Source organism: Barbus barbus, assembly GCF_936440315.1.
Source record: "Barbus barbus genome assembly, chromosome: 48".
Taxonomy (NCBI): domain Eukaryota; kingdom Metazoa; phylum Chordata; class Actinopteri; order Cypriniformes; family Cyprinidae; genus Barbus; species Barbus barbus.
In genome coordinates, this window is record NC_136726.1 from 9,761,362 (window position 1) to 9,786,215 (window position 24,854).

The window sequence follows — 24,854 nt, forward strand, 5'->3', positions numbered from 1 at the left end:
AATTTAAACCAATCTGACTGCTGTGTCTTTCATGCATTGGAACCGTGCTTTTGTGTTTGTTAACTCTGCCAAATACAAAACGTACAAAAGCAGCTAAAGACTCTACTAAAAGCATTTGATAGATAAAGATGAGAAAGCTGACTATTAGCTCCCTTTAACGATAGTTCATGGAATTCATGGGAGTTATGATCTGGAGGTCAAAGGTCGTGGACCGGCAAATCTTACCACATCCTAGTCTAATGATGTGTTCATTCAGCCTTCAAACAACATGAAAATAGCACTTGTGCGACAGGAAAGCAGTTGTGAATCATGACTCGCCTACGGCATCTGTCCCATAATACTCGGAATTCACAATTGTTTAATCACAATAGAAGGAAAATTGACAGAAAAAACTGTTTTTACCATGAAATTAATAATTTAGGACATTTAAAAGAAAAGCTCCTCCGAATCAACCTGTGGTCAAATGCCTTGCTCAAGTGATCAATAATGAAACACTGACTCTGTTCCAGATTTAAGTGTCAAAAAAAAAATCGTTCTGAAAGTGATTCCAACAATTTCGTTCATTTGTGTTGTTATTATTGTAGTTGTAGACTTCTCCACTCTCATAGTATTAGATCTATAATGAAAAATGTATAGATATAGACAAACCCAGAAACAAGTTTACATCTTAGCAGTTATGTTTCCATAGTCCTGAAGTCAATGGGTTTTTTGAGCGTGTTTTTTTTTTTTTATTATTATTTAATGTCTGAAATATGTTTGATGTAAACACAAGCTCATTATATTTTCATTTTTTACTTTACAACATAAAATACATCAGTAATACTCCCTTGTAATTTTTTAAAGCTTTTACTTGTCTTAAAAATGCGGTTGCTAACAAGTGGCTAAATTGGACTACAGAGGTTGTCAGGGACATTAACCCTTAAATACATACCATACCTCGGGTCTTTAGCGACCTGGGACATTATTCGTGTCATTCAAATTTATATATCTGTTTATTAGTAAAAAGTGCAAAAAAAATAGTAAAAGGTGAATAAGATTGCTAGTGACCCAATGTCACAGATCGGCCAGGCTCTCACCCCAGCCAATCACAACGCACGTCATCACCCGAGTTCTAATCAGAACACCTGTACAGCATCATCACTTCATCAAGCACCACTATAAAGCCACACACCTCACCTCAGTCAAATGTCCGGTCTCGTTCCAACGAAGTGGACTCTACGCAAGTATATGCTGATACTTACCTGTTCCTACCCTGCCTGTGAACTTACCTCTTGTTCTTTCTCTGAGTGTTGTCCTCCGTGTCCTGGATCCCTGTCTGTCACTTCCTTCAAGTCACGACGAAGTGTCGAGGTGTGTGGCGTTCAGCTATCCACGAGCTCCTGTCAACAAACCACACAATCCAGCCTAATTACCATTGTCACTCTTCAAGATCTCTGCCATTGTCACCATTCCTGGTATTCCCTTGAACCAACTCACTGTACAATAAATCTTACCTTTTTATATTCCCGTGTGTCCGTCTGCTTCCGTAAAAGAAGACCAGACCTGTTACCCAGTCTTACCAGAGTTTCACCACTCACCTCTGGGAAGCGTTCGGGCGATTAGATGGAGATCCTGCAATTAGTGACCAGCTCTACCACCTCCGCCAGGGAACCAGCTCTATCTTCGATTACACCCTGCAATTCAGAACCCTGGCGGCGGCTAGTGGGTGGAACGAAAGAGCATTGATCACTACCTACCGTCAAGGTCTTGAGCCTAGATTGCGGTTGCAACTCGCCAGTTTAGACGACTCCTGCGGATTAGAAAGATTCATCCAGCAATCCATCCATGTCTCCACACGCATGCAATCCTGTTTCAACGACTTACCATCTCTAGCCCGTTGTCCTCCTCCCATTCGCCACCTAGAGGTCAGTCTCCCTCCAGAACCTAGCCCGGAACCCATGCAGACAGATCGTACTCACCTTATGGATCATGAGCGGCAGAGGCGATTGAAGGAAGGTTTTTGTTTATACTGTGGAGACAGTGGCCATATCCGAGTAGCCTGCCCTGTACGTCCCCCGCAACTCTTGGTGAGTGCCATTCAACCTATCTCTCAGAAAATGAAGCCACTCACAGCAGAAGTATTGCTTACTGCCTTCACTGTCTCCCTCCCAGTCCAAGCCCTTCTTGACTCCGGCTCCACCGGTAACTTCATCTCGGGGAGCCTCTGCCGCCAACTCAACCTCCAGACCGTTGCAAACCCGACCATCTAACAAATCCATTCGATAACTGGAAGGCCCATCGGAAGAACTACAGTCCGATATAGTGCTGAACCGGTTCACCTGAGATTTGGGCAACTGCACGAGTAGATCATCACTCTGCTGGTTCTGGAGGGAGCACACACGGACATAGTCCTCGGACACCCATGGTTCGTCCAACATAAACCTCATATCTACTGGCGCACCGGGGAGGTCCTGAAGTGGGGCAATCAATGTTTTCCAGGTTGCTTCCCGAAAGTCCCGCAGCCACTCCACCCTGTCGTGTTATGCCCCCTTCAGTGACGTGTTCAGCCTGACGAAGGCCTCTAAGTTACCTCCTCATCGGCCATGGGACTGTGCAATCGATCTTTTGCCAGGTGAGCCAGTGCCCAAGGGTGAGATATACCCACTCTCACTGCCAGAGCAGAAGGCCATGGAGTATATCAATGAGGTGCTAAAACAGGGTTACATCCGCCCGTCCACCTCCCCTGCTGCTTCCAGCTTCTTCTTCGTGGCCAAGAAGGACGGAGGCTTGCGGCCCTGCATTGATTACCGGGCTTTGAACAAAATCACAGTCAAGTTTCGATATCCCCTTCCTCTCGTCCCAGCAGCCCTTCACGGTGGCACATCTTCGTGGTGCCACCGTGTTCACGAAGCTAGACCTCCGCAGCGCTTACAACCTCATCCGGATACGTGAGGGGGACGAGTGGAAGACCACCTTCGTGACGCCCACCGGTCACTATGAATACCGAGTCATGCCGTATGGCCTAGTCAATGCCCCCTCCGTATTCCAGGATTTCATGCATTTTGTAGTATCTTTGACAGAAAAGGGAGATTTGAGATCGGTCTGTAATTAACTAGATCTTTGGGTCAAGCTGTGGTTTGTTAATGAGAGGCTTAATTACAGCCAATTTGAAGGTTTTGGGGACATATCCTAATGACAATGATTAATTAATAATAGCCAAAAGAGGATCTATGACTTCTGGAAGCAGCACTTTTAGTAGTTTATACATGTTGTTGGTTTAGATGATTTAACAAGTTTATACAATTCTTCCTCTCCTATAGTAGAGAATGAGTGAAATTTTTCCTCAGTGGATCTATAGTGCACTATCTGATGCGATACTATAGCTGACGGCTGCATGATTACAATTTTATCTTTGATAGTGTTACGTTCCACGAGTATTTTATGTATAATGTTTATTTTTCTCGCTCTCCCGTCTTTTCGTGTTTTCTTGTTCTCCGCTTCTAGGTCGGTGTTTATTGGCTGACTCGACTGCCAATCATCATTCTGACGTCATGATGCCAATCTGCTGACTTGCCAGCTGTATTTGAGGACTCCAGTTGATTGTGTGTGTGTGCACCACGCTAGTGTACCTTGTGCTCCAACGCGGTCAGCAGTTTGCGTTCAATGCCAGTTGTCTCTCGATGCTTAATGTATCTTGTTTTATGGAGTCATGCTTTGTGTTGTGTGATTTGATCTATTAATAGATTTGTTCTTTGGCTATTGACTTGTATCGAATTCTTCGTAGAAGATAACGCTGATGTCTGTGCTGGAGTTTCAGTCTTACTATGTCACGTTCAAAGTTAATGCATTTTGGCGCAGCGAGTTAGTTAATCAAATACAAATGAGTTAATCATCTTTGTGATGATTCGAATACTTGGTCAATCGTTGTTATAATATTGTTTTGTTTTCTGATTAGGTTAGTTTGTACTCTGTTAAATTAGATTTGAGAGTGTTACGCCACCCTTGTATTTTTGTTTGTAGATTATAGGAGTTTAGTTTGGGCGTCGTATACGCTGAAGATTTTGGTTTTATTTTCATATTTATTTTTGTTAGTTAGTTTAGGGGTTAGTATAAGGATTGTTTTGTCTTGTTTATTTCTTTAATTTGGACGACACTACTGTTTCTTTTGTTTTTGCGTTGTATTTCATATTTTCTCATTTTTGTAAACATTTGTATTTTTCCACGACGCGATCAGTAAAGACTTTCAAATAGAAATACCATTACTCCGTATCATCTTTGATCTGCACCACACCCGGTAACAGTTGTCTCGCTTAAATGTTACAGTATCATCCCTTTTAACATCAAGCACATAACAGATAGTATCGATCTTGGAAGTAAAGTAGTTCATAAAGTCATTACTGCTGTGCTCTTGGGGAATGCCAACACCTGTTGATGCTTTATTTTTCGTTAATTTAGTGACTGTATTGAATAAATACCGGGGGGTTATGTTTGTTTTCTTCTAGAAGAGACGAAAAGTAATCAGATCTAGCAGTTGTTTTATGCTTTTCTGTAGGATAGGGTACTTTCCCGCCAAGTTATACGAAATACCTCTAATTTTGTTTTCCTCCAGCTGCGCTCCATTTTCCGGGCTGCTCTCTTTAGGGTGCGAGTGTGCTCATTATACCACGGTTTTCTTTGATCTTCCTTAAGCGTAAAGAAGCAACTGTATCTAAAGTGCTAGAAAACAGAGAGTCCATAGTTTCTGTTACATCATCAAGTTTTTCTGCGCTGTTGGATATGCTGAGGAATTGAGATAAATCAGGAAGATTACTTACTGTAAGAGATGGGTTGTTTTTTGTGGTACGCTCAACGGATGAACATTTAGAGACTGAAAGTCTAAGGGGGATACATTCAAGGCTGCAGACTGGTGAAGCAACTGATGCAAAACAACATCATTATTGTCCTGGGAAAGAATAACGAGTTTGTTTCACTGACCTCCATCTTGACGTTGATAAGCACTAGGTGCAGAATTCTGACACAATGTACTTATTGCGAAACCTCAGAAATATTGCTGAGTAATGGTTCCTCTTTTTGTAATTAAAACACAATGCACCCAACTGGGAGGGGGATCGAGTCTGGCCAACTTGCTTTCTCTCTCACTTGGAGGGTTGTTCTTAACCTGCACACTAATTTTTAGGTATAAAACATGGGGTTTCTTTCAGTTTCAGTGGAAGCTCAGCCGTGGGTTAAGTATACGTCGCCCGGCATCATATACGTCTTCTACTGTGACTGAAACGGGCTCCCCAGTCTTTTGAAGAGTGAAGATGATGGCACAGTTCTGAGGTTATATATAGGTTATAATACTTTGCTTGGGGTTTTAGGTTTAGTGTATGCTCAAGTTAGTGTATTATTCATTCACAAATATTATATTTTATCCATTTACTCATGATCATTCATATATTATGCACTGGCTTATGATTATCCTTTTTTAATGTGGTTATTTTTGATTATCACTATTCTTTTATGCATTTACCTATGATCATTATCAGTATTATTGATACCAGCTGTGTGTACCAACAATAAACAGTTGTAATTGCTTGATTAGTATGGTGTACGGACCTTTTTATTGACACCTTCTCTCGCCGAATTAGCGCCTCACTGGTCTCACATCAGATGTGATTATCAAAACAGAAACCATACTAAAACATTATAAAGCAGTCTTTTGCGGTAGAAATGATGGTTCTACCATACTTGTAACAAGAAGTAGAATTTACAGTTTTAGCTATATGGAGTTTACACAAGACTAGATAATGATCTGAGATATCATCACTGCAGAATTTCAACAATTTTACTTCTGTCAATTGTATTTAGGTTTTCAAAAATCATAAAAAGTTGTCTTTAGATTATCATGATGAACAAAAAGTATAAGGGAGTGTTTACAAGACATCATTTGCAAACTGAAAACTTTTTATGCACTTTCGCCATTAATTTACACAACAACACTTTTTAGAGAGCTGAAAACAAACTTTTGAAAACTAATTTCAAAGTGTTAGTTTTTGAAAACGATACCGTTATCGTCTATCTGTGTGTACTTTTCACATTTGTGTGAAAATGCAAATTTGTGAAAATGGTGACATCATGCATGTGTGTGCAGGCACGTAGTGTTTCTTTACAAAATGACATCGCCATCTACTGGCCCGGCATGCATAATGCAGAATTTTTTGTCGTTTTTGCAGATCTGTGTAAATGGGGATAATTTTTCATAACGTTGACATCTGTACGCCAAACTTTTCAAAAGCGCAAAGCAGCAAAAAACTTTTCTGTTTTCGTTGTCTTGAAAACGTACCCTAAATGCTAGAATTCATTACACAACTTTTTAAAAACTTCACAGATTTTAAAACACTGAGCATCACACGCTTACCGACTTTGTACACAGTCACAGAGGAAAAACTGGTCATTGTACACTAAATGACTGAGGATCACACACTACCAGACTTTCAATTCATTCTGACAAAGTCCCTTTAAGGCAAGTCATGTCACTCGGCGGACATCTTTGAAACACCTCTTTGAAATGCAAGTGCAGCTCCTGTCTCTTTGAATGGGGAAACATCAAATTCTCCAAAATGTTTCCCCAAGCTTACGATTAAATTACATATTTGAAATCACCAATGAAATCTGACAACAACTGTATCATAAATGTTGTTTATTTTGCTCAAATAGTGTTCAAATCGTATTTTTCAGACTAGATCAGCCAGTGCGCATGCGCAGTCCTGAGCGCACGTCTCAGAGCGCTGACTGTTTCTATAGCAACCGGGACTTCTAACTGCAGCTGCAGTGACGCGCTGACTTTACCGATTAGCAATTGGCTCTTTCATTCAGAAGGCGGGGCTTCCTGCGATTGAGCGGCCATATTAAGTGTTGAATTTTTCCCCATTCAAAACTATATGAGTGACGTGTCTTGGGTATTCTATCGTCTTTGGTATAAGTAGGCGAATTGGGATGCGGTATTTGATTTCGATCACAACAAACTCATACAGAAATGTGCACCTTGTTGCTAGGAGATGCAAAATGTGTTCTAAAATTGGCTCAAAATATCAAACATGTTTGATATCCTCCAACTGGATGAAATTATAGCCTGAAGCTAAAAAAAATCTGTGACTATCATAGACTACATGATTTTCTATGAATCTGTCAAGTAAATCTGCAGACTGGCTCTGACTTTTGGCTACGATTGTTAACTTCTCCAGACTGGGGGAAAATAGAGACAAAATACTCTAGTGTATTCCAGCTTTAAGAATCATACAGTGGGATAGTAGAAACTTATAGCAGTATCATGTCATTACCTTAGCAACATGCTAACTCTATTGTAATCAATAGCAAGTAAGGCTGCTGCGTTACATACATTATTAATAGTGCTATTTGCATGGCATGTGTAGCTGCCTATAAAGTGACTTATGAGGTTCCGAGATGCTGCCATATAAGTGAGCTCCCTATGTAGACATTCAGGTTTGTAATGGTGTTAGCAATCAGGCTCCTTTTAAAGACTGGAAAGCATTAAAGCAACATTAAACCTGACAGTTTGCATGTTCAAGCAATATCTATTTTCGCATCTCCTGACCTGACCTTCGACACCTCTGACTATTCCTAGTAACAAGATCTGGTTTGAACTCTGAGCTGTTGCAGTTTTTCGAGGTTACTTCTATGAAGGACATGTTCTGGACATGTAAATATCAAGGTAATGTTTCACCGACCGACTAACTGGACCAGAACGGTTCTACTGGTTTATTCCAGTTCGGTTTGCGGGCCTCTCTAAAATGACATTGACTTAGCTGGTGCCCCACTTCCTCTTCCCAGCCACCTCCTTTCCTGTCAGCCACAAGCTTACAGGAACAGCGTGACGCAAGACTAAACAGAGCAGCGCTAACTGTTTTAGCGACTCATTGCTTGAGTATCAGCCAGTCTAATGTATGTCACATACAGATTCTTAGCTCTCCTTCCTCACGACTAACAGAAACAATCATCCATCATGTTCAGCCTTAGGCAGCAGAGACAGATGCAGAATCCGCCCCTGCAAACCAAATCAGCACAAAGCAGCTTTACATTGGAATAGGCTGACGATTGTGTCTGTAGGGCGGCACTTGATTTCAGCTCTCGAGGATTGATTGGATCGTGAGCTATTTGGTTGGAGTAAAGGGGTTGGTGACATCAAAGGAAAGCCATTTAGGAGGCAGAGCAAGTTATTAGATTTTGATGACAGATTATGAAGACTTATGACAATATTTTGTTTGTTCATTTGTTTTTACTTTGGAATAGTATGTGCTGATGAATTGAGCACAATAAGGTTATGAACATATTTTAATTGACCTATTACCTTAAATTTCCTCTTTTTAAAAACTGACTATTCTTTACTACACAAGTCTTCTGCTAATAAAAAGTAATATATTCTGACTCATTTTTTCCTAACAATAAAACTCAATGGGGTCCAAAACAAAACATTAGCCCCCATTATCTTTAATTGTTTGGACAAAAAGAAGAAACTGTTTTCAAAATTCCACATGTCATACTAATAAGAAGCAATTCCTCTAACCACAGGTCGAGAGCTATAGTTCCAACTAATTTTGCAATGCTGTTTACGAGTGTTTGTTTGAATTATGGTTTTGGGAACCATTTGTTGTACTATGTTGGTAGTCTCGCATAGTCATACCTTCAGACTGATGGCTGAAGGTGTGGAATCCATGGCAGCTTTCATTGGCAAAGGAGGCCGTTTGACCGACATGACAAACAACCAATCACAGTTCGTTTCGGCAAGCGTCACATTTCGGGGCGTGGAAATGTTGCCACAATAACAGACCGGTGTGTAAAACTCGTGGACGTATCTTAAAGATTCTATGCTGCGAACTTTAAATATTTCACATACTTTTGAAACTCCAGCATTTAGTTGATCCTGATAAGCGCTCATCGTCACTGTTGTAAACACGACGGCTTTCTTCTTTCGTGAGGGGGTTTAGCGCCACGGCATCTTTGTTTTCTGGCAGAACGTTAAAGAACGTGACACACACGTTTCCCGGAAATCCTGTATAATCTAACCAATCCGATGAAGACTTTGAAACTCCTAAAGTGTTTCCACTTTTTGTGTGCCATATGCATCAGACGTTCAGCTAGCGGTCCATGGGCATGACGTCTGAGGCTGAGACTACTATGTTGGTAACAATGAAACTTGCAACCATAGTTTCTGAAAGGAAAAAAATGACTTTTTACGGCAAGTAAAATTTTCTCACCTTCATGTTGTTCCAAACCTGTATGACTGATTTTCTTCCAAAAGAAGATATTTTGACAAACTGTATTTGTCCATACAATGACAGTCAAAGGGATCCAAACAAAACCATAGACACCAGCGACCCACATTTATCTTCTTTGTCTTCTATAGAATTAAATCATGCATTTGTCAAATGTCATGAGGGTAAGTAAATACAATTTGTTTTTTGTTTTTTATTTATTTTTTATAAAGTCATTTACTCACCACCATGTTGTTCCCAACCTGTATGACTTAAATTATTCTTTGGAAAACAAAAAAATATATATTTTAAAGAATATTGGTAACCAAACAGTTTGTATGGACAAAAAAACAAACAAACACGTATTTCTCAGAATATCTTTTATGTGACACAGGTTTGGAAAACGACACAAGGGTGAGTAAATAATGAAGAATTTTCATTTTGGAATCATGAAAGTTTGCAATAATGTATATTTCACTCAGTAAACATTTTAATGAAAATTTATTTCCTGTAAAGGGTTACGTCTCATAACAGTTTCTTGAGAAGAATAATTGTGTTCAATCTCAGCATGGTTACCTTGACTCCCCCCTTACTCTCCGTCCCCCAGTAACGCAGTGTTTGTTGATGAGGCCCTTATCATTGCTTCTCATTACATTCAGGATCCCGTGTGCTTGTGGCGTCTTGGCCATGTGCACTTTGTACTTATCCTCCCACTCTCTTTTTCACATGGCATCTGCTCTGGTCCTCCTACCGCACCGATCGCGTCAGCAGCGCTCAGTCATCCGACCGGCATGAAGCACTGGAGGCGGTCACAGAGTACACCAAAACCCCCTTTCACCCTCCTCTTTCCTCCACAAGCTCCTGCAACCACCCTGTTTCTGTGCTAAAAGGCTCTAGGTTTGAAATCCTATGATGAATTGTGTTATTCTGTTCATTGAAAATCTGTCTTTTAGCATGTTGTTCTTGCCATAGTTTTATGAAATCACTGTAACGCACTTAAAGTCTTGAGTGGCTTTTTGCGCTATTTTTTGCTTCAGACGCCTCTTGTGTATGTCTGAACTGCGTCTAGGCAGAAATTATGATGGATGCAATGTCAGACGGTTTGAGAAAGAAACAGGTCCTCAAATAGACCCGTTTTCTGGATCCACAGGAGAATTCGAGCCCCACTTTACCACAAGCGCCTCTCATTTTGCTTGTGCCCCAAGCCAAAAGAACCACTGGGAAATTAAAACTGGAATTATTAGATCACCTACTAACACACGCAATGTAAAAATGAAAAAGACACATGAATAAATACATATTGTTCCAAAAAGTGACAAAAATAGGGTAATTTAAGGTAAGACGTCTGGGAATTTATTCATAAACTTCAATAGCAAGAGAGAGACAAGATAAGTTGTAGGACTCCTCCTGTTGTTTCAAACCCATATGACTTACTATCTTCAGTGAAACACAAAAGCAGATGTTTAGCAGGTTATCCTGGCTGCTCTTTTCCGTTGTTGAGCTACAAAAAAAGCAAAAAAGAATTCAAGTAGCATAAAAGTGCACAAGTATTTTTAAGCCGTACAAAAAATAAAAATTATTACATAATTTGTTCAACAATGCATCCTCTGCAGTGAATGGGTACCGTCAGAATGAGAGTTCAAACAGCTGATAAAAACATCACAATAATCCACAAGTAATCCACACCACTCCAGTCCATCAATTAACATCTGCCTGTTTGTAAAAAACAAATCCATCATTAATGTGTTTTTACTATAAACCGTCGCTTCTGGCCAAAATATGCATATTATTGATAGTTTGATCTAAAACCTGGTCCAACATGCAATAAAACATCTGACAAATGTAAATAAACATTTGTAAAATTTGAAAGCTGAGATTGATTTCAATTTCAGCCTTTTCAGACTTCAAACATCTCAAAATATAGCATACAAGTTTTACAGAAGTGTTCTTTTGGAGTGCAATCTTGGAGCTCGACAGCACCAGTGCCCATTTCCTTCTATTGTATGGAAAAAAGCAAACACGACACTCAAAATTTCTTCAAATTCCACAGAAACAAGAAAATCAAATGGGTTTGGAATGACATGAGAGTGAGTCAATTTTATTTAGAGTAATTTTAATTGAAACCAATTTTCATTTTTAGGTGCACCGTCTCTTTAAATTATATCTTTGTATAACAAAAATACTACAGGTGAAAAAAAAAAAAACAAAGGTTAATAATCCATCTTTTGCTCTGGAATCAAAATTAATGTTCTTACTCAGATTTTAGTTTGGCAAAGTATATCAGGTGCACAATTAATGCAATTTATATAGGTGCAAGAACAAAGTCCTCATGTGTTACAAAGAGCAGAGATTGAGCCGCATACAAAGATGAGGCCTCTGACTCCTCCAGGCTTCAGATAACAGACAGCATTGAGATTACATTACTTCCCTCAGTTTCTCACAGGAAGCATCATGCGTCATACTGATATAGGCTGAACTGTTCCTAACCTAAATCTGCAATCTCACACAAAACACGGCTCAGATCACCACACAAATAGGGATTAGTGCAGGTATATAGTTTCCTAGTTCTAAGTATCCACCTGAAGCTTTCTTCATATAGATGTGCAAGACTGGTTGTGAATGTCATGCCAAAAGAGATTGGATTTCAGTGCCGTGTACTACTTTGAGCTTGAATCAAATTGAAGTTTGCTGCTTTGTGCAAGAGAATAAAAACTATAATACCTTAGTCTCCCTGGGGATAACGCTGCTGTGGATAGACCTATTTCTTATTTCCAATTTATAATAAGCATTTTTTCTTTTTAAGTTAAAGGAACAGCACACACAAAAATTACAATTATGTCAGTTTGATCAACTTGCATTCACTTTAATTACATGTGACACATAGCTATTTTACAATTTGGTGAATTCATTTACGTTTATGCATTTAGCAGACGCTTTTATCCAAAGCGACTTACATTGCATTCAAGTTACAGTTTTTACATTTTATCAGCTCTTGCTTTCCCTGGGAATCGAACCCATGACCTTGGCGTTGCTAGCGCCATGCTCTACTATTTGAGCTACAGGAAAGCTATACTAATTCATACTAATTTGTATAATTGGATTTGTATGAAAACATTAAACACAGATAATGAATAACTAAAGCATAAATAATTCACAATATTGTTACTCATAATTTCTCATAACAGTTTTTGTATCTTTTAAGTGATGATACATGTCTAAATTCATACACAAAAAGCTTGAATTTGGTATAAATTGGCACTTTTTCTCACCATGCTGTTTTCCCATAATGCCATTTCACTAAGTAAAATTTATAAAAAATATTTACTTTAAGAATATTTTCACCAAAAAAATAAATATATCATACATTTAAAAAAATTTACATTTTTATTAGGTTAATTTATAATTATAATAATTATTACCTGAAGGCAATTTTAGTCATTTTAGTACTTCAACTTCAACTTGTCTGAGGTAGTTGTTAGTTGCATTGTTTTCATTCTGAGAAGAAACATCTAAATTGTGAGATATAAACTCATAATTGCCCTTTTTATTCTGTGGCAGAAACAAAAAATTTAATTTTGAGATGGATGAACAACTAAAGCATAAATCATTTACAATATTGTGTTACAATATTACTCAGATTTCTAAAAACAGTTTATATATTTTTAAGTGCTAATACATAATTAAATTCATGCATAAAAGGCTTGAATTTTTGGTTTAAATTGCCATTTTCTCATAATGCCATTTCAGTCAGTAAAATTAACAAAAAATATGTATGAATATTATGAAATACTTTACAAAAAATACGTAAAGAATATTTTAACCAAATAAATAAATAATGATAAATAAAAAATTACTTTCCTTTTAATTATTTTTAGCTTTATATATAATTATAATAATTATTAGCTTATTTTTAGTAATTTTAGTACTTAAACTGAAACTTTATTTAGTTGCCAAGGCATTTTTTTTCTTAATTTGAGAACTCAATTTGATCATCTAATATTATACTTTGTTTGATTTCAGTTTTATTTCAATAACCAACAACTATTTTTAATAGTTTAAGTTTATCCCTAACACTGTTTAACCCAAAATGATGACAGAATTTTCATTTTTGAGTGAACTGTCCCTTTAAGGTCCTCTGACGTTGCTTCGTTTATGAGTATTATTATAAATTACATTTGGTCTTGGAATGTAACGCTAGTTTTCGGAAAAATAAAAGGTGTGTGTGTCTGTTGCTGTTATGGTCATATGGGGAAGTCGTTATGGTCATATGGGGAAGTCGTGGCCTAATGGTTAGAGAGTTGGCCTTGTAATCCAAAGGTTGCGGGTTCGAGTCTCCGGCCGGCAGGAATTGTAGGTGGGGGGAGTGAATGTCCAGCGCTCTCTCCACCCTCAATACCACGACTGAGGTGCCCTTGAGCAAGGCACCGAACCCCCAACTGCTCCCCGGGCGCCGCAGCATAAAATGGCTGCCCACTGCTCCGGGTGTGTGTTCACGGTGTGTGTGTGTTCACTGCTGTGTGTGTGCACTTTGGATGGGTTAAATGCAGAGCACGAATTCCGAGTATGGGTCACCATACTTGGCTGAATGTCACTTCTTTACTTCTTTCTTCTTTACTTCTTTTTATATGTGGGTGTTCACCGGGCCATCTGTGTGTTTCTCCACTTGTTTTGGTTGGCAGGCGGATCACGTTGTGGCAGACACGCTTTTCTGCCTAGACGACATAGCTGGCCTGTCCTTGAGACGACCTTGTACTCACACACACATGATACCTGTGTGTGCTTTCTCCACTCCTCGCCCACCCTGTGACTGTGCTTGCTTAAGTGAGCAGGCTTTGTTTGAATGCGGCATATAGTTAGTGTCTTACTTCCACAAAGCAGCATCTGCCATACAGGGGAGGATAAAGCTCATCGAGGGTTGCGTCTCAGGTTACCACGAGCAGATTAAAAAAATAAACACTGCATGAACTCGAGCCAGACGCTCTTTCAGGGGATACAGACTTTGGCAAAGCTGACAATGCATCCTTAAGAAAGTCTGCAATGATACTTTGGAAAAGTGACTGACTTAATCTAGCGCTAATACTTTTAGACATTATTAGTTTAGTGCTCTGGCTTTCTGTCTACACTATAAAAGTACTATTTCAGTTTCTCTACTTCAAAAGTTCACGTTTAATTGGATGTGTTACTTATGGAAGCATGTTTCCACCATGGAACAAAAAAAAAAAGAAGATAATTGCGACTTTCTTGCAGTTTTGAGTATATATCTATATATGTGAGATGAAAAGTTGTAATTACTGTTTTATATATATATATATATATATATATATATATATATATATATATATATATATATATATATATATATATATATGTATATATGTCAGAAACAGGTTCCATAGTTATAGTACTTGATGTTTCTCTGTAACTGTATGTTAAATTTACTAGTAATTTCTGGGTAAAATTCTGAGCTGAAATTTCTGAACCAATTTTTTTTGTGTAGTTTTGTTTTCTAAAATGCAAAAAAGCAATATCTTATAGTATTGAAGACATAGTTTATATATATATATATAATTTTTTTTTTTATCATTTAGTCTTTTTTTTGGTAATCAGAGAAAAAAAACGCATTGTGAATGTACTATAAAAATGGTCCACATTTGTTTGATATGTCAGGCTGTCTGAAGCCATACAAGAGCTTTGTATGTTGATCAGTGTTGTTTTAATATTATTTGTAACTATTGTAGTATTTATTAATATTTTGAATTAGCTTTTAGTTATTTTAATTTTAGTTTAAGTTTTAGTAATTTTGTCATGTGCCTTTGCTATTTTTATGAGGTTTTTTTTTGTTTGTTTTTTTATATATATATATATATATATATATATATATATATGCACTGAACAAAGTTATAAACACAACACTTTTGTTTTTGCCCCCATTTTTCATGAGCTGAACTCAAAGATCTAAGACTTTTTCTATGTACACAAAAGGCCTATTTCTCTCAAATATTGTTCACAAATCTGTCTAAATCTGTGTTAGTGAGCACTTCTCCTTTGACGAGATAATCCATCCACCTCACAGGTGTGGCATATCAAGATGCTGATTAGACAGCATGATTATTGCACAGGTGTGCCTTAGGCTGGCCACAATAAAAGGCCACTCTAAAATGTGCAGTTTTACTGTATTGGGGGGGTCCGGGGTGGGTCCGAAAACCAGTCAGTATCTGGTGTGACCACCATTTTCCTCACGCAGTGCAACACATATCCTTTGCATAGAGTTGATGAGGTTGTCCACTTCTCTTTAATGGAAGTTGCTGGATATTGGCAGGAACTGGAACACGCTGTCATATACACCGATCCAGAGCATCCCAAACATGCTCAATGGGTGACATGTCCGGTAAGTATGCTGGCCATGCAAGAACTGGGATGTTTTCAGCTTCCAGGAATTGTGTACAGATCCTTGCAACATGGGGCCGTGCATTATCATGCTGCAACATGAGGTGATGGTCGTGGATAAATGGCACAACAATAGTCCTCAGGATCTTGTCACAGTATCTCTGTGCATTCAAAATGCCATCAATAAAATGCACCTGTGTTCGTTTTCCATAACATATGCCTGACCATACCATAACACCACCGCCACCATGGGCCACTCGATCCACAACGTTGACATCAACAAACCGCTCATCCACACAACGCCATACATGCTGTCTGCCATCTACCCTGTACAGTGAAAACCGTGAAGAGAACACCTCTCCAAAGTGTCAGACGCCATTGAATGTGAGCATTTGCCCACTCAAGTCGGTTACGACGGCAAACTGCAGTCAGGTCGAGACCCCGATGAGGACGACGAGCATGCAGATGAGCTTCCCTGAGACCGTTTCTGACAGTTTGTGCAGAAATTCTTTGGTTATGCAAACCGATTGTTGCAGAAGCTGTCCGGGTGGCTGGTCTCAGACGATCTTGGAGGTGAAGATGCTGGATGTGGAGGTTCCAAATTCTCTGAAACGCCTTTGGAGACGGCTTATGGTATAGAAATGAACATTCAATTCACGGGCAACAGCTCTGGTGGACATTCCTGCAGTCAGCATGCCAATTGCACGCTCCCTCAAAACTTGTGACATCTGTGGCATTATGCTGTGTGATAAAACTGATTTTAGAGTGGTCTTTTATTGTGGCCAGCCTAAGGCACACCTGTGCAATAATCATGCTGGCGTTCAGCTAATCAGCATCTTGATATGCCACACCGGTGAGGTGGATGGATTATCTCGGCAAAGGAGAAGTGCTCACTAACACAGATTTAGACAGATTTGTTAACAATATTTGAGAGAAATAGGCCTTTTGTGTACATAGAAAAAGTTGAGTTCAGCTCATGAAAAATGGGGGCAAAAACAAAAGTGTTGCATTTATAATTTAGTTCAGTGTATTTCTGTTTCACTCTATTTTTATTTCAGTTTTTGTTTTAGCAATTGTAGTACTATAAGGCAAGGCAATAGTTTTTATTTATTAATTTTTTTGTTAAGTTTTGAGGGTTTTATATTTACTTATTTATTTATTTATTTATTTAAAATATAAAAACATAAAATAATATAATAATATAAAAAAATCTTATTAGTTTTCAAATGCATTCAAATGCTGTATTAAGACGTCAAAATTCCAAAATACAAAAGCAAAAATGTATAAACAAACAGACAAACTGTTTTGTTTGTAATTTAAAAAGGGTTTTCATTGTTTATTTTTAAGTTGCACACCTATGTTGGAAGAACACATGGGTGGATTAGTGACTAATCAAAGCAGTTTATTACATTTTGATGCAAAATATCTATTGCAAATAAACATTTCACAAACCAGATCTCGTGGCCGTGCAGGTTTTTTATGGTATTTGAGCAATATGAAGTGCACTGAATGCCCTGTGCCTTAATTCACACCCTGTGGTGTCTGAGTATTGCTTCATCAGGAGAGTGATTGACAGGAGAGCTGATGTGTGAGGCAACATGGCCCCAGGCAGAGAAACTGACAGGGAAATCCACGGGGAGCCAAGGAATATTGTGCACCAGGAGCAGCCGGCTTCAAAGCAGGCTTACTGTGCATTATTAAAAGCCTCCTCTACACCTGCACAGTCGGCAGGAGACACAACAGACTCGTGGCAGAAACACACTCATGAACGTATACATCCATACCAGCACGCTCACACACGTACACTCACAGCCAAGTGAGTGACACACACTGTGCAGGTGTGAGATAAAGATGTGGCCAAGATAGAAGTGCAGATGGAGTCGGAGGTAAACAGACATGCTAATTTAGTCTAGTATGCAGACACAACCTATGACACTGGCCAATTTATAATGACTATATCATATAATTACTATATTTTGCAATAGGCGTCTAAATGAAGCACATGTTTATACTTCAAAGAATTATGGGGAATTATGTTACGTTAGGATTTTGTAGTCTAGACGTGAGGGTGTCCAAACTCAGCCTGATGAATGTAGTCTGCTGAAAACAAAAGAAGAGGGGTAAAGTTAAGTTCACTCTTGTATTATCCAACTACATTTTTGATTGTTCTGGTTGGTTGCCAGTGTGTCGCAATTAGGGATGTGCAATATTTATCTTCTACGATAATATCGTAATTGTTGTTTTAAAGATGTGCAATAGAGTATGTATGCAAAAACTTCAGAGTCTAAAAGCATTCATTGCGTGATGAAACCTATTACAATGCAGTTAAAATGCCCATATAATTGAAGTTCTATCATGACAACTCTTGGAAGATTTTAGCATGGTAATGGATATGATGATTATCGCTGCTGCAATCAGGAAATTATTTATACAATATGATACAGTTAAGCAGTGGTTTATAAAGTACCTGAAAGCCATACTTTAGTAAAAGTAAAGATATCTTACCAGAAAATGACTTTGGTAGAAGTTGAAGTCACCTTTTTAGAATATTACTTGAGTAAAAGTATGTGATATTTATTGTACTTAAGTATGAAAAGATTTTTTTAAATCTTAAACGTACTTAAAGGGGCTATGTGTAGGTTTTTACTTAAAAATATCTTTAAGATAGAGTTTTGAACGATCACCCCACACCCGCCCAGAACACCCCTCCACAAAACCATTCACACCTCCAGCAACCCCTCTCTCCCCCACACCTACAATTCAAATCAGCGAAGACGATGTGTGCCAGGTCTTCAGGAAAAACAAAAGAAGGAAAGCACCTGGTCCAGATGGTGTGTCACCAGCCTGCCTAAAAATCTGTGCTGAGCAGCTGGCCCCCATCTTCACACAGATCTTCAATAGATCACTGGAGCTGTGTGAAGTCCCCTCATGCTTCAAACGCTCCACCATCATCCCCGTCCCAAAGAAACACAAAATTACTGGACTTAATGACTACAGACCTGTGGCACTAACGTCTGTAGCCATGAAATCATTCGAAAGACTGGTTCTGGCTCATCTGAAGGACATCACTGGACCCTTACTGGACCCCCTGCAGTTTGCCTACAGAGCAAACAGGTCTGTGGATGATGCAGTCAACATGGGACTGCACTTCATCCTGCAGCATCTGGACAGACCAGGGACTTATGTGAGGATCCTGTTTGTGGACTTCAGCTCTGCTTTTAACACCATTATCCCGGAAACCCTTCAAAATAAACTAACTCAGCTCTCCGTCCCCACCTCCGTCTGCCAGTGGATCAACAGCTTCCTGACAGACAGACAGCAGTTAGTAAAGCTTGGCAAATTCACATCCAGCACCCGAACCATCAGCACTGGAGCTCCCCAGGGCTGCGTACTCTCCCCACTGCTCTTCTCCCTCTACACCAACGACTGCACATCTAAAGACCCCTCTGTCAAGCTCCTGAAGTTCGCAGACGACACCACACTGATCGGCCTCATCCAGGACGGTGACGAGTCTGCTTACAGACAGGAGGTTAAGGAGCTGGCTGTCTGGTGCAGTCTCAACAACCTGGAGCTTAACACGCTCAAAACTGTGGAGATGATCGTGGACTTCAGGAGAAACCCCCCTGCTCTCCCCCCACTTACCATCATGAACAGCACCGTGACTGCAGTGGAGTCATTCAGATTCCTGGGCACCACCATCTCTCAGGACCTAAAGTGGGATATTCACATTGACTCCATTGTCAGGAAGGCCCAGCAGAGGCTGTACTTTCTTCGCCAGCTGAGGAAGTTCAACCTGCCACAGGACTTACTGAAACAGTTCTACTCTGCCATCATTGAATCCATCCTCTGCACCTCAATAACTGTCTGGTTCAGCTCAGCTACCAAATCTGACCTCAGAAGACTACGGAGGGTAGTCCGGACTGCTGAGCGAATCATTGGTACAACCCTCCCCACTCTCCAAGAACTGTACTTATCCAGAGTGAGCAAAAGGGCTGGTAAAATCACTCTGGACCCCTCACATCCAGCACACAACCTCTTTGAACTGTTACCATCTGGTCGACGCTACAGAGCTCTGAGCACCAGAACGACCAGACACAGGAACAGTTTCTTCCCTCAGTCAATACATCTCATGAACACTCAATAAATAAACGTAGAACACACAACTAATACATTATCCATTCACCACACTCACTTATTTTATTTTATTTTCTCATTTCTAATTTGCACATACTTCACCTGTACATACATAGTCGCCTATATTATATATTATATATTGTGTATTTTTTATTTTTTTTGCTGCTTTGTACATTGGTTATTGGCTATTTCCTGTTATTTTGTTTCATTACCTGTGTCCTGTCCTGTTACTGTCCTTCTGTTGCACTGTGGAGCTTCTGTCACTACAACAAATTCCTTGTATGTGTAAACATACTTGGCCAATAAAGCTCATTCTGATTCTGATTCTGATTCTGATTTTCATTTGTCCATTTATGAGCCAACCATAATGTAACAGGAAGAATGACACCTTGACTGTCCACCACGGTTGCCTCTATCAGCCTGTAGGCTCAGTTGTGTCTGGAGGAGTCGGGTCCGAATTGGCGTGAAAATTCACAATATGTGACGTCATGCGCGTTCTCGTCTACAGCGGCAATCGCTAGCGGTAGTGTTTGAAATGGACGGAAAGAAGCGACCAGCCTCCAGCACAACCCAGACACCCACGGAAACTCCTTGTAAGCTTAAAAAAAAAAAAAAAGCCTTATCTAGTGCGCACCGAGAACGAGCATGAGACTGGCTGCAGTTCCTCTAACGGCCACTGGTGTCAGTAACTGTTAGAAATTTCAGAACTTACGCAGTGCTCCTGTAAGCATTGAACGTAAAAGTACAAGTAAATACAAAATGGAAAATAAGCTAATAAATATATATATATATATATATAAATTTTCATACACAGCTTGAGTAGCAAGATTGTGTTCATTTTTAACTCTTTCTTCCATTTTGTATTTTTGGGTAAGAATAAGAAACACTTCATCTGGTACTTAGTGTCTTTCATTCCAACATAAGAAAACATTTCTGGATTCTGCATCTGAAATAGAATTTAAATGTATTTACACAGTTTAATGTATCTCAGAGGGGACATGGATGCATTTAAACTGCAGTTACAGATGCATAAATAGGCCTAATGTTTTGTTTTTAACATAAAACTTTGAATACTGATATTTAAAATAATTTAAAACATAATTAAAATTGTCAAAATGTGAAATTAAAACCGCCAGTAGGTGGCAGCAAGTGACTGTTAAATGTTAAATGAGTCATTGAGATTCAACTGATTCATTCAAATGGCTGATTCATTCAGGAACAAAGCATTTGACTGAGTGAAATAATCACTGAATCATTTGTATCAACCAATTCGTTCAAAAAGCTGATTCATTCAATAAGTAAATTCCGTCCATTGCTCAGAGACGCAAAACAGTGCTGTGATCTTTGTTTGGAACTGTTTTCGTTGGCAAAATTTAGCAAAAACAAGCAATATTACATCTAAAATGTAAGTCACTTATTGCTTTACTGATCTTGTATAAAATTATTATTAAATGTGTTATCATGCTGATATCTGCCGAAAAACGGTACTCTTTGTGTGATATAGATAAAGTTAACTATATTAAATTATATAAAAATAAAAAGCATACAGAAGCATTTTTGCCATTTACAATTTATAATGCCTGTAATTTTGAGTTTTAATAGACTAATAAATCAACGTGTGTGTGATTTGGTGATATAGCCTACTCGATAATGTCAGATCGCACATCACAACAACACTTACCATATTATCGCAGAAGATATACTGTACATCGCACACCCCAGCATCAACTTTAACTGGAAAAACTAAATTATCCGCAGTTGTGCGCGCACTTGTTTGCACATGAGCAAAGGTGTTTTTAGGAGTCTAACTTGCAAGCGCCCGACCACTGATTCGTCAAACCTGCTTTCCTGCAGTCTGTGCTGACGTTTGACTATTTTGTAGTAAGTAACGAACATGCTTCTGGGAAATGTATCGGAGTAAAAGAATACATTTTAATTAGGAAATGTAGTGGAGAAAAAGTAAAAGTTGGCTGAAATATAACAACTCAAGTAAAGTACAGATACTCCCAAAAAATACTTAAGTACTTAACAATTTTAGAAAACAGTAAAAAAAATAAGAAGATCATATTGAGTAAGGTACATTTTAAACACAAGGTTGTCTGTTTTTGTTTTGCTAGCGAAAATAGTTCTAACAATTGTGCGTCTCAGAGCAACACTGCAGTGTTTTGTTCAAATCATTTGAGTCAGTGATTCAATTATACTTTCATAAAGACATTTGCCTGCTTCATTTCTAAACGAGCCAGCTGTTTTGAATGAATCCTTTGAATTAATAATTCAATGAATCACTCATCAAGACAGGGACTTGCTGCCACCTACTGGAAGTTTTAGTTTAATTTATCCATGACTCCTTGCCAAGGTACCAACACAATAACACACTAAGAAAAGTATTGTTTAATTATCGTTATCAGATATCAACATACCATTTTCTGTCAATATCTCACACCTCTAGTTGCTATTTGGTCGCTAGGTTCTTCTCTTTGATTGCCAGAGTGTTGCTATATGTTCTGCTTAGTTGCAAAACGCTACACAGTTTTTGGCATAATTTTAGAATTGACATTCTGTATGTAATATCTCTTACCTTCAGTGAAGTAAATAATAATAATAAAAAAGCATATCTACTATAATTATTGATCTGTATATAAGACTGTATTTCAGTCTGGCAGTTGAGAAAAGACTGAGGGCCTGTAGTCTAGACAACATGACATTATGCATTCAAGTAGGCTATCAGATTATATGTGGACCATCCTGTTCAGACAGAAAAAAACTATTTAAAAAAACAGGTCTGGTATTGATGTTCTCTCTCTGTGGACATATGAGATTACAGAAAGATCAGATAACATGCCCTCAACTCCATCCTCCATTCTGGCCCGAGGAATATAAAAAGACTGTCCAACCTCCACCCATCTCCATCCAGCAATCTCTCTGTATTTCTCTCATATTGCCACACAAATCAGCACATTGAAACCCAGCACTGCAGGAATAGAAGCAGAGCAAAAAAAAAAAGAAGGTAGCTCACATCCAAACTCACTCCCCATTAAGAAAATCTATAGCGGATGCTTGTATACTTCGACAATGAGACCTTATGAATAAAGCAGGAGGTGGCTCATCTTAATGGCTCAGACAGTTTTTATCATCATACTTTCCCAAAAACCCAGACAGTGTTGCATAAACAAACATCTAGACATATACACTCTTCATTTCTCCGTTACCATCAACATCCTGTTTTTTATCATTATCCACTGAAGGAGAGAAGCTGTTATGCTTCAACTAAGAAAAAAACACACATATTCACTACTACAGGATGGTCGTAACGTATGGAAATGTATTTAAACCTGCACAGTGCTATCATATGAGTATATTAATGCATATCTATCTACAAGACATCAAACCCTTCAAGCAAAAGAAGGAAAGCTCTCATATAGTGGCAGGTAAGTGAGATCACCTCTTTTTGTTGTGAGTGTATAGAATTAACTACTATAGAGGAAAGCAAAACTGCTGGCCTAGATACCTGACCTAGCTCAACAATGCTGTTTTTAAAAAAATATATATTTATTACTCATTATCTGAATTAATCACATAATATGCTGATTCATTATTCAAACCAATCACAATTTTCATTAAAATATCAATATTTTCTAAGAACCCCCAAAATCCAGATAATTTTGAAGACAGTAGCATATGATTTTTAGTGGTATTATACAAGGTATTTCATATAAAAAGGAGTAGTGATACAATGGAAGTGTAACAAGAAAAGTTTTATTAAGTAAAGTTTAGTAAAGTTTAGACCCGCTTGGTAAGGTTTGAAGCTCCCAAAAGGCTGGTTAGCATAGCCCCATTAGCACCTGCTAGAACAATGTGTAACTACACCACCTGGGACCCAAAAAAGCATGTTTCATTGAACAGTTTTTTTGCAAGCAACATATAAATCCCAAATATTTCATTACATTGCAGATGTTTTGTCTCACAGTCCTGCCGAAGAACTGCCTTTGAGATACTAACTCATAGCTAACAACATGCACGTAACACCCACTTTTCAACATTCAACACTTAATGGATAAACAATTGCTTGAAGAGTTAAAATATATACATTATTTTTTTATTTTCTAAGTAGGCTTCAGCAGCATTTTTGGAGGTGTTAGTGATGATAACAGTTAGATTACAGAGTGCATATTTTCACTTCAAGCCAAACAGATGCTAATAGAAGTTGTTTTCTCCCAAAAAAGTAACAATAAAAACAGTATTTTTCTTGAACAATTAGATCAATTACAGCGAATTGCCTTAGTTGGCGCCAAATGTGCATTTCACAAAATAACCCTCAGCAGTTTCGTTTTAATGTAATAATTTAAAAGACATTTACAAGTCCAATGTTAATTTATCATATTTTTAACAGTCACACTAAATCGATTACTGTCATTAAATTGACAGTCCTATTCATAACTTCTTATGTACTTCATTGTGAAAAAAATAGTAAAAAGTTAATGTTTTAGCAAGCAGACCAATGTTTCTAAACTTATTTGCTTTAAGCCAGCCAAAGCCTCAGAAACCAGCATTTGAACTCAAATGTACCAGTCATAATCATTATGCAGTCTTCTTTGCATACTGTATAACAACTGATTTAGAGCGATTAGCCTGTTCATAATTTCCTAGCGCCTGGAGGCTTGCTCCCGCTCAATTTGATTTTCAAATGAAGAGCCCATTGCTGGAAATAAGTTCTGTAAAATGAGCAGCCATGAACACGGCCAGGAGTCTTGAACTGTCATTTTCGCATAGAGGAAATCCAAGAGGGAAATGTACTTTGTGAAAAATGTGCCTGCCATGGTAAAATGACCTCCGTGAAAATCTAAGTAAATTGGATAACAACTGGCTGTTGTCAAAACTTGTTTTATTCAATTCATTTGCAAATAACAAGAGGTAACCGTTTCAGCCATCTGTGGAAGTGCATGCATTTTGTTTGCTTTCTTCCAGCGCGCTGCTCATATAACTGACAAGTTGCTGTACATGTATAAACTCCAATAGGGTAAAACCATTTGCCTCGTTTTACAGCTGCTGTGGATATGACTGCTGTTGCTTTATTGTGTTTTGCTGATCTGTGCTTGACAT